This window comes from Callospermophilus lateralis, chromosome 14, assembly GCF_048772815.1.
Source record: "Callospermophilus lateralis isolate mCalLat2 chromosome 14, mCalLat2.hap1, whole genome shotgun sequence".
NCBI classification, from domain to species: Eukaryota; Metazoa; Chordata; class Mammalia; order Rodentia; family Sciuridae; genus Callospermophilus; species Callospermophilus lateralis.
Window position 1 is genome coordinate 107735197 of NC_135318.1, and position 8535 is coordinate 107743731.

General features: G+C 37.0%; 1 pseudogene; it reads right to left on the minus strand.

Annotated features, from left to right (window-relative positions):
* Nucleotides 1–405: 405 nt before the first annotated feature.
* On the minus strand, nucleotides 406–873 carry LOC143380088 (small ribosomal subunit protein uS10 pseudogene; annotated as a pseudogene).
* Nucleotides 874–8535: the final 7662 nt, after the last annotated feature.

Sequence of the window (8535 nt, forward strand, 5' to 3'; positions counted from 1 at the left end):
TTGTAACCCATCCCAAAGAAACATCAGACAAACCCAAGATAAGAATAATAATACTATTTTTTACAAAGATGACAGGTGATGATTTGGTATTCTTCAAAAATGTTAATGCAAAAGCAAAGAATGACAGTGGAAATGTTTCAGAGTAAAGAAAGTCAAAGGTACTCGGTGCAATACCCAGTTCCAGACTGGAACCTGTACAGGATGGTAAATGCTTTTAAAGGATATTAATGGATCAACTGATGAAATTGGAATAGAAGTGGCAGGTTAGATAAAAGGCATCAGTGTAAAATTTACTGAAGTTGATAACTGCACTATTTTAAAATAAGATGATATTCTTTTCTTAGAAAATGCACCTCACAGCACTTGGGGGGAGGGACACAGATATATAAATCATCCTCAAATGGTTCAGAAATAAATGTATTTCGGTGTATGTGCAGAGACAGAGAGAGTGTCAATGATTTGCATAATGAATGAAGCATTTCCTTTTTGCTTTAAACAACAGATAATTAATTCATTAAAATAGTTGTCTTTGGCATCTGCAATGTTGACTTTAACCTCCACCCAGTTCAGTGCTGATGGTAGTGATCTGTTCAACAACCCTAAAAGGATTTTGCAAGTCCAGGAGCCCAAATCCCATTTGGAAATGATATCAGGTGTTAGAATCTTTTGCACAAGGAACGTTTCTTGTAGTAATTCTCATGGTCTTTATAGGCATCCAAACTGGTCTTTTCACTTTCAGATTCTTTCTCTTTGTACCTCTGATTAAGTCAGCCACACCTTCTCTGGGGATTTCATGCTGGCAAGAGTGATTCTATTTTGGTGAACCACCACCTCTGGTTTTATGGGTGTCTTTCCAGTATCTTTCAAAGCCATTGCTGTGGTGTGGCTTCCTGAACCACTTGCTCCTGGGCAGGAGTGAACAGGGGTGAATTAGGAACAGAAGCTGACAAAATGTAGCTCCACAGCACCCACAACCATGTCTGCCTCAGAAAAGCTCCAGGAAGTATTTTTAAAAGGAATAACAATTGGAATTGTGGAGGATGAAAATAAATACGAAAACACATGGAATTTACAAGTGTGCGGTGATCACAAGGCATGAAAGACATATTTTATTCAAAATGTAGACTTAAACTTTCTAGAATTTAATTTTCCTTATTAGCACTTTTAATATTTAGTGATTCCCAGGTCTTTCAAGAGTAATTATAATGGTAATAATCATAACTAGAATTCTAGAATCGACTACTTTGGCAACATATAAATTGAGTTTGTTATAATCCAATTATAATGCTACAACTTTGATATTAAAAAGCATATCAAAACTAAATTAAAATTTAATCTATGCTTATGTATGTGCAGATTTGACAAATTCTAAGTCAAATTTCATCAAAGACTTGAATACTCAGAAACCACAATTACCAAAGAACACTTCTTTGTTCTTTAGGTATAAATTATTCATCTTATTTGTACTCCAGATTCATATTTAAACTTTGCAGTATAAATTTAATATATGACATCCAAATAGTCAGCATAATGGCACTTTCATGGAGAGGAGAGCAACTTTTTGAGTAATGATGAAGTAATATGGTTTCAGAAATAAGAGCAGCATGTGATAAAATAACAAAGCCTGGAACAGAGCAACATTCAGTATCAACTACCACTGTAGTTTTGATTCCCCACCATAATTTGCTTTATTCATCCTACCTCAAGCTAGTGGATTTCAACAGTACCAGATAAAGCCACCCTGTATACCCCAAACTTTGCTTTTAATAATTATTCATGCATATTTTTTTGTCTAACTATACTCAAATTCTGAAGGACTTTGCCTTGACACGGGATCAGAAATTATTTTGGACTTCTCTTACCCTCCAATAGTCATTAAAAATGTCTTCACTTGTCACTTGAAATTATTTTAACAGACAAGAACCCATTCCTAGCATATAGTGTAAACTTTTCTAGTATTACACAATTTTTCCAGAGCTTAAACCTACAATCCTGATTTTTTTTTAAATAAACAGAACTAGGGCCATTGGTTTAAAAGCAAAATTGCATCTTCCATTCAATCCAAAATGTCATTTAATGAGTACATCCTACTGCCAATTACATTTTAACCCAATCCTTAGGACATAAACTTTCATGAACACTGTTATTAGTCTTCTGTTACTACAAAACAAGTAAAGAAAAACTTAGCAGTTTAAAGCAACTCCCAGGATATTATATTTAAAGCTTTCACTGTTGAACAGAAGGGTTATGGTACTCAGAAAACCTAAGTAGGTTATTTTCCAGAACTCTTTAAATTTATACATCAAACAAACCACCCTATTTTCAATTCAGCAACGGGCTCTGGAGAACAGTGAACAAGCTTGAACTGTGACAAACACTGTGACTTCTTCAAGATGACATTGATGGTAAGTAGCAGAGAAGAATCTTGAACTTGCTCATCTAACCTCAGTGAGCGTTACTTTGTCTAGGCTACCTCTTCCTTTAAATGTGCATTTGTTTTTAATTGAAGACAAAAATATCCAACACCTTTGAGTGAAACATGGAAGTGGATAGAGCTTCATTTATCTTTAACGTTAAAGACGTTTGTCTGCCTTAGATGAAGAAGAATGTCCGACATATTCAAAAGTACATCAGATACCAGGAACCTGGTAGAGATGAGTACCAAAAATTCTCTTGTTAAGTAAAAATGTTAACACTTTTTATTCTGTAAAGTTTTAAATTTATGGCAAGACCAGTATATGTTCTTTTGAGCTCTGAGGGCCAGTTAAAGTACTTTAGGGTATCCAGAGGATAATTATTCCACATACACAGTACTTTTTCTTTGAGTGTCAACATCTGCTCAATAACAGAGAAATGAAACCATCTGACATAGAAGACCTGAAAATGAATGGAAACAAGGGTCCAGACTGAGCTTTAAAAATGCATGGTGCATTACATAGTGTATCTCAATTTATGCAAAATATTTATGATTTCTTCTCATAAAAGCATAACTAAACTCCTAAGAAAGATCTTAACAAACAGATTTAAACACACACTGAATACCTAGGTTGGAAAAACAAAACATGGAAACCTGTTTAAAAATGCTTTTTGAAAATGTTCAACATCTCTAGCAATTAAAGAAATGAAAATTAAAACTACACTGACATTCTATCTCACTTCAGTCAGAATGACAATTATCAAGAATACAAGTAACAATAAATGCTGGTGAGGATGTGGAAGAAAAGTTACACTCATACATTGCTGGTGGGACTGAAAATTGGTGCAACTACTCTGGAAAGCAGTATGGAATTCCTTAGAAAACTAGCAATGGAACAACAATTTGACCCAGTTATTCCTCTCTTCAGTATATACCCAAAGTACTTAAAATCAGCATGCTATAGTGACACAGCCATATCAATGTTTATAGCAGCTCAATTCATAATAGCTAAACTATGGAACCAACGTAAGTCCCCTTCAACTGAAAAATGGATAAAGAAGAATGACTTACGAAATTTGGCAGTAAATGAATGAGTCTGCAGACCATCATGCTAAGTGAACTAAGTCAGTCCCCAAAAGACAAAGGTGGAATGTTTTCTCTGATACATGGAACCTATACTACAATAAGAAGGGGAGTGGGAGAGAGTATAATTTCAGTAGATTGGACAATGGGGAATGAAGGAAAGGGAGGAAAGAGAGAAAAAGGAAAGACTATGGAATGAATCTGACATAATTTTCCTATGTACATATATTAAAATATCACAGTGAATCTCACCAGTATGTACATCCACAAGAATGGGATTCTAACTAGAAAAAGATATATTTCATGCATATATTACATCAAAATGGATTTTATTGTCATGTATACCTAAAAAAGAACCAATAAAAATTTTAAAAATGCTTTTTGATTAAGACAAATATCAGAATATAAAGTTTCAGGCAGGCAGAATTATTGACTGGTAGAATCTTTCAGGACTAAGGCATTAAAAGTACACTCAATTTTAGGTACTTTATTTCTGGTCAGTTTATTTTTTAATGCCTAGAAAATCTCAGGAGCACAATTGCACAGCCATTTCTTCATCTCAAATGTTCCATTGACTCCAAATTCATAAAGGAGCAAAGTGTAAATCTTCTAGTCTCAGAAATCTTTTTGGTGTGTTCCAAAATACTTGTAGTATCACTCAGTGGAAGTGATAACTTCTGTTAAAACTTTTTTAAAAAAATTAAAAACAGGAAGTGCAGTAGTTTGGATCTTGAATATCTCCCCCCTGCCCCAAAATCCATGTGTTAAAGACTTGGTCCCCAATCTGTGGTACTTCAGAAGGTGGTAAAAACTTTACGATGTGGGACCTAGTGGAATCGAGCCAGGTCATGGAGGAAATGCCCTTGTAGGGGTGGTTGGGACCTTCTCTCCCTTTGGGTACCATGAGGAGGGTGGTTTCTTTTACCTTTCACTCCTGCCATGATGTGTACAGGCCTAATCTCAATGGACTAACTAAGTCTCCAAAACTGTGAAGTAGAATAAATCTTTCATTCTTATAAGTTGATTATCTCAGGTATTTTGTTACAATTACACAAAGATGAACAACATAGGAAGGATAAAAATAAGGGTTTAGATAGTATGCCATATGGAACGGTGACCCAAATTTACTTGGAAGCTGATTCTAAATAGTAGTGCAGATGGCTGTCACCTGGTACCTTGCCATCACTATCACAGCATCACCCCATGTGCAAACGAGAAACACCAGCAATCTGATGGATAGTTGTGTATTTATGTATTTCTCTTTTCTTTCAGGGCCTTCCCGTCTCTTTCTCCTTCCTTTCTGACCTGCAGATGCTGGTGCTGAAGATGCCCTGCTGACACAGTTCTTCCACAGACTCTCAAGGCAGTGCCTGAGAAGCAGAGAACTTCTTTTCCTCCTGTTCTTGGCCTTCTGGGTGACTAGTCCTTAGTTTTTCCTTCTGAAAACTGGAGAGATTTAATAGGAACATTTCAAAGGCATCTTCCAGTTCTAACATCTCAAGGTCTGAAGCCTCTAAGACCAATAAGATTCGTAAATTTCAGAGACAGATGGGGAGTGGTAGACTACCTAGAACCAAATAAAATCTGAGGCTTTACCATTCCAGATAAGAGGAAAAGATCTTGAATTGGAGGCAGAGAATAAGAGCCGAGGGAATCTAAAACACAAGCTGGTATAACCATTCTAAAATAAAGATATGATACTGTAGCGGGGTTAGAGGTGGCATTTGAAGAGGATGAAGCTAGAGAAACCGGGAGAAAAGCAAGCAATTAGAAGTCCTGCGGAATCTAAGAGACTGAGCTGGAGATGATACTCCTATTGTAAAGGGAGAAACTGCTGTGATATTAGATTTAGATCAAGTCATTGTGTGGAATTGGAAGCTTCTAGTATTTATTTATGCATCTAACAAATGACTTAATGTATGCAGCTCCTGGCATGGCTCAGTGGTCCTGGAACATGAAGTGGGCAGACACATAGGCACTTTACCTCACATGGTCCCTAATGAGATCCTTCCTCTCACTTGGTGAGAATCTCTTATCAAAATGCTGTGGCTCACGACCCCAGGGGCTTTTCCTGGCTGAAACACATATAAACGCCACGTGACTGATCACAGTTAATAGGCATAATGAATAGAAGGGTGCTTTCTTCCCTGTACAGAGCCTTGTACTTGGTGCTACTTTAAGGACAGGAAGACAAAGACTATCACTGCAGAGTGATCAGTTCTAACTGAGTCGGATTCATTGAGTAAGCCTACCAAGTTTCCCACACAGAGCAGACCTCCTACTTCTGGAAGCGTAGCTTTCTAGCACTAGAATCTTCCAGTAGGCACATTTTTCACTATAATGCAACCACAGAAACTTTTATTTATTTTCAGAACTGCATGGGGGCCAGTTGAGTAGATGCTAAAAAGGAGAAAATAATTATTTGTAAATCTTTGGCATCTATAAATTTAAAATAAGAAATGTTAATAATTTAATTTTTTCTTACAGAACTATCAGATTGAGCCACATCAAATTTAGAAATTTCAATTCCCTTTCCAAAATTAAAAAAAATAGATATTTTTCCTGAAGTCTACTAAATTGAAGGAAAAAAAATCAAACTTCCAATTTCTCATTTCCACTACCCGTCACCTACTCTAGCCGTTAAAAAAACAGCTAATGTTCTATTACCCCTGTCAGCCATTCCCAGCTCTTGAGGTGGCTATGCATACAGTTCCATCTTAAGTCAATTTTGTTTAAATTAGAGAGGGTGTTTATCCTGGCCTGAAGTCTCCAAGCATCATGCCTTCTTATGAATTACTTTGGCCATTTTATTTCAACAACTTTACTAAACCTAATGAGTTATTTAAAAAATAAAAAATAAAACAAACCTGTGCTGAATCTCTACCTTAACATATGTGCATGCTGGTTAACACATTGATATGGCCTTACTCATCAAACAGTGCAGCTGTGTCTTTCCATAGTAAACATCCTGAACACAGAATTTTATTTCAATCAATTTTGCCTTGCAAACTCTCCAAAGGAGATTGATAAGATGTAACTCCAGACTTTAAATTATTAATACTTGTCATGGGCTAAAATAAAAATGTGAAATCAGGATGAAAGCCCAGGGTGAAGCCAAGTTTACAAGAAGTATTACAAAATTAAGAAAAAAGAAATATAGCATCAATAATTCAGCACCCTGGCAGATTAAATGTGCAGCCTACACTGGCTAAAAGAAACCATGACTGGTTTCTAGCTTTTAGGGCTTTAAGGAAGTTATTTGATTTTTTTTTAATTGGAAAGGGAAGCAGGAATAATCTTTTTATTTCTTACAAATCCTTGATCCTTTTATTTATGCCCTGGATTTAAAGAGAACAAGATGGGAAATTTAGGAGACATAGAGGAGGTCATTTTATCTTTCAAGAAGCCATTGGCTTTGTTAACAGATGGTAACAAAAAATATATAGAATATTCTAGTTCTCTATCCAGAAAGAGAAGTTGTCATTCTATCATCGACACTACAATTATCTTTAGATCAGTAAAGAAGAGAGCTATGAAAGAATAATGGGAAAAGTGTTCATATTTCTCAAGGAGTTCTTAAGTATAAATATTAAATATAAATATGAAAACACGAAATAAGCATCACTTTTTGGCACCCAAAGACAATAAGAGCTCATTCAACCCCTCTATGGTTATACTAGGGGCTGGGACCCAACAATATCCCATACAGCAAAGTCAGTAGTGGGGTAGCTTTGGCCCCCTGCTACCTCTACTGCCTCTCAATGAGCACCCCTCTATAATTCCCCATGCTCTAAACACAGCCAGGGACCAGAAGTATCTTTCTACACTTTATTCTTCCTTCTGGGTGCAGCAACATAGACAGCCACTAAGTTACAGCCTCACTGAAAACAGTTTATCTCACCCAACAGCCAATGCATGCTGGCTTGGCTACCTGTGACCAGCTTCATTAGTGACAGGAGCATAGGTGGGTTCCGGGGTGGGGGACCATTTCTGAATGAGCAGGCTTGATAATTCTTGTTGTCTTTGCTTATCAACATCACTCATGCTACAAGGGCAGCAGCCTCATGACACTTTGGATTTAAGAATTCTGTCTCAGCCTCTTCTTGGTTGATACCTGCCTCAGCCATATCCTAGAGCATTTCCAAAAGAATAAAATCCTTAATGGTAGACTTACAGCAGAGCCATCAGAATTATGTTCTCTTTAAATAAGTGCTGGATGAATAGCTAGCTACCTCTAGCAGCTTTAGACCTAACATCTAGAATACTAGCTGTTTCTTGAGGGGCCAAGACAAGGTGTGATTGGTAGTAAAATTGGGCCACAGAATGGCAACTTTCATAAAAAACTATCCAAACTTTTTCCTAAGATACAGGGGCAAAACTCTAGGACCTGACCTAAAATGATTATGAGAGCCTGGTAGAACCAAAAATCTCCAAAAAGTGGATTCTCAGGAGTGATCAGACGACCTTATGGACCTAGATTATAGGTGAGGGTTTCTGTCAACAGCTGCAAAAAGACCAGGATGATTCACAAGTTCCACCTGGATCTGCATACCAGCTACAGACTATTCCACCAAGACTCCTGGTCACAACCAATCAATCCTGGCTCCCCTTGTCCAAACTACTTACATTTCTTTACTATCAGCCTATGGAAAGACAAATTTGAGAACTCCTCCAGTCTCTTTGTCCATTGACCTTCAATAAAACTCTTTTTGCAAAGACTTTGGTACCGTGGTGTTGGCTTTTATGTGAGGGGGGCAGTGAACCCTTGTGCAGTAGTGGCCAAACTTCTCTGGACTCGTTTCTTCATCTGTAACACGGAGGAAGTTGGGCTGGATATTGGATCCTGATCACTATGATTCTAGTTACTATGTTTCCAGATATTCTGAAATCATGTTGGTTCCTTAAATCAGAGGGCCAGGGGCCAAGAGCATATTTTCCAAACTTTTAAATGAAATCTGTGTACCAGATTTTTTATGTGCCTCCAACCCCTGTATAGCCTTACCAGACAATGTTCCAAGTGCTTAATAATATTTACC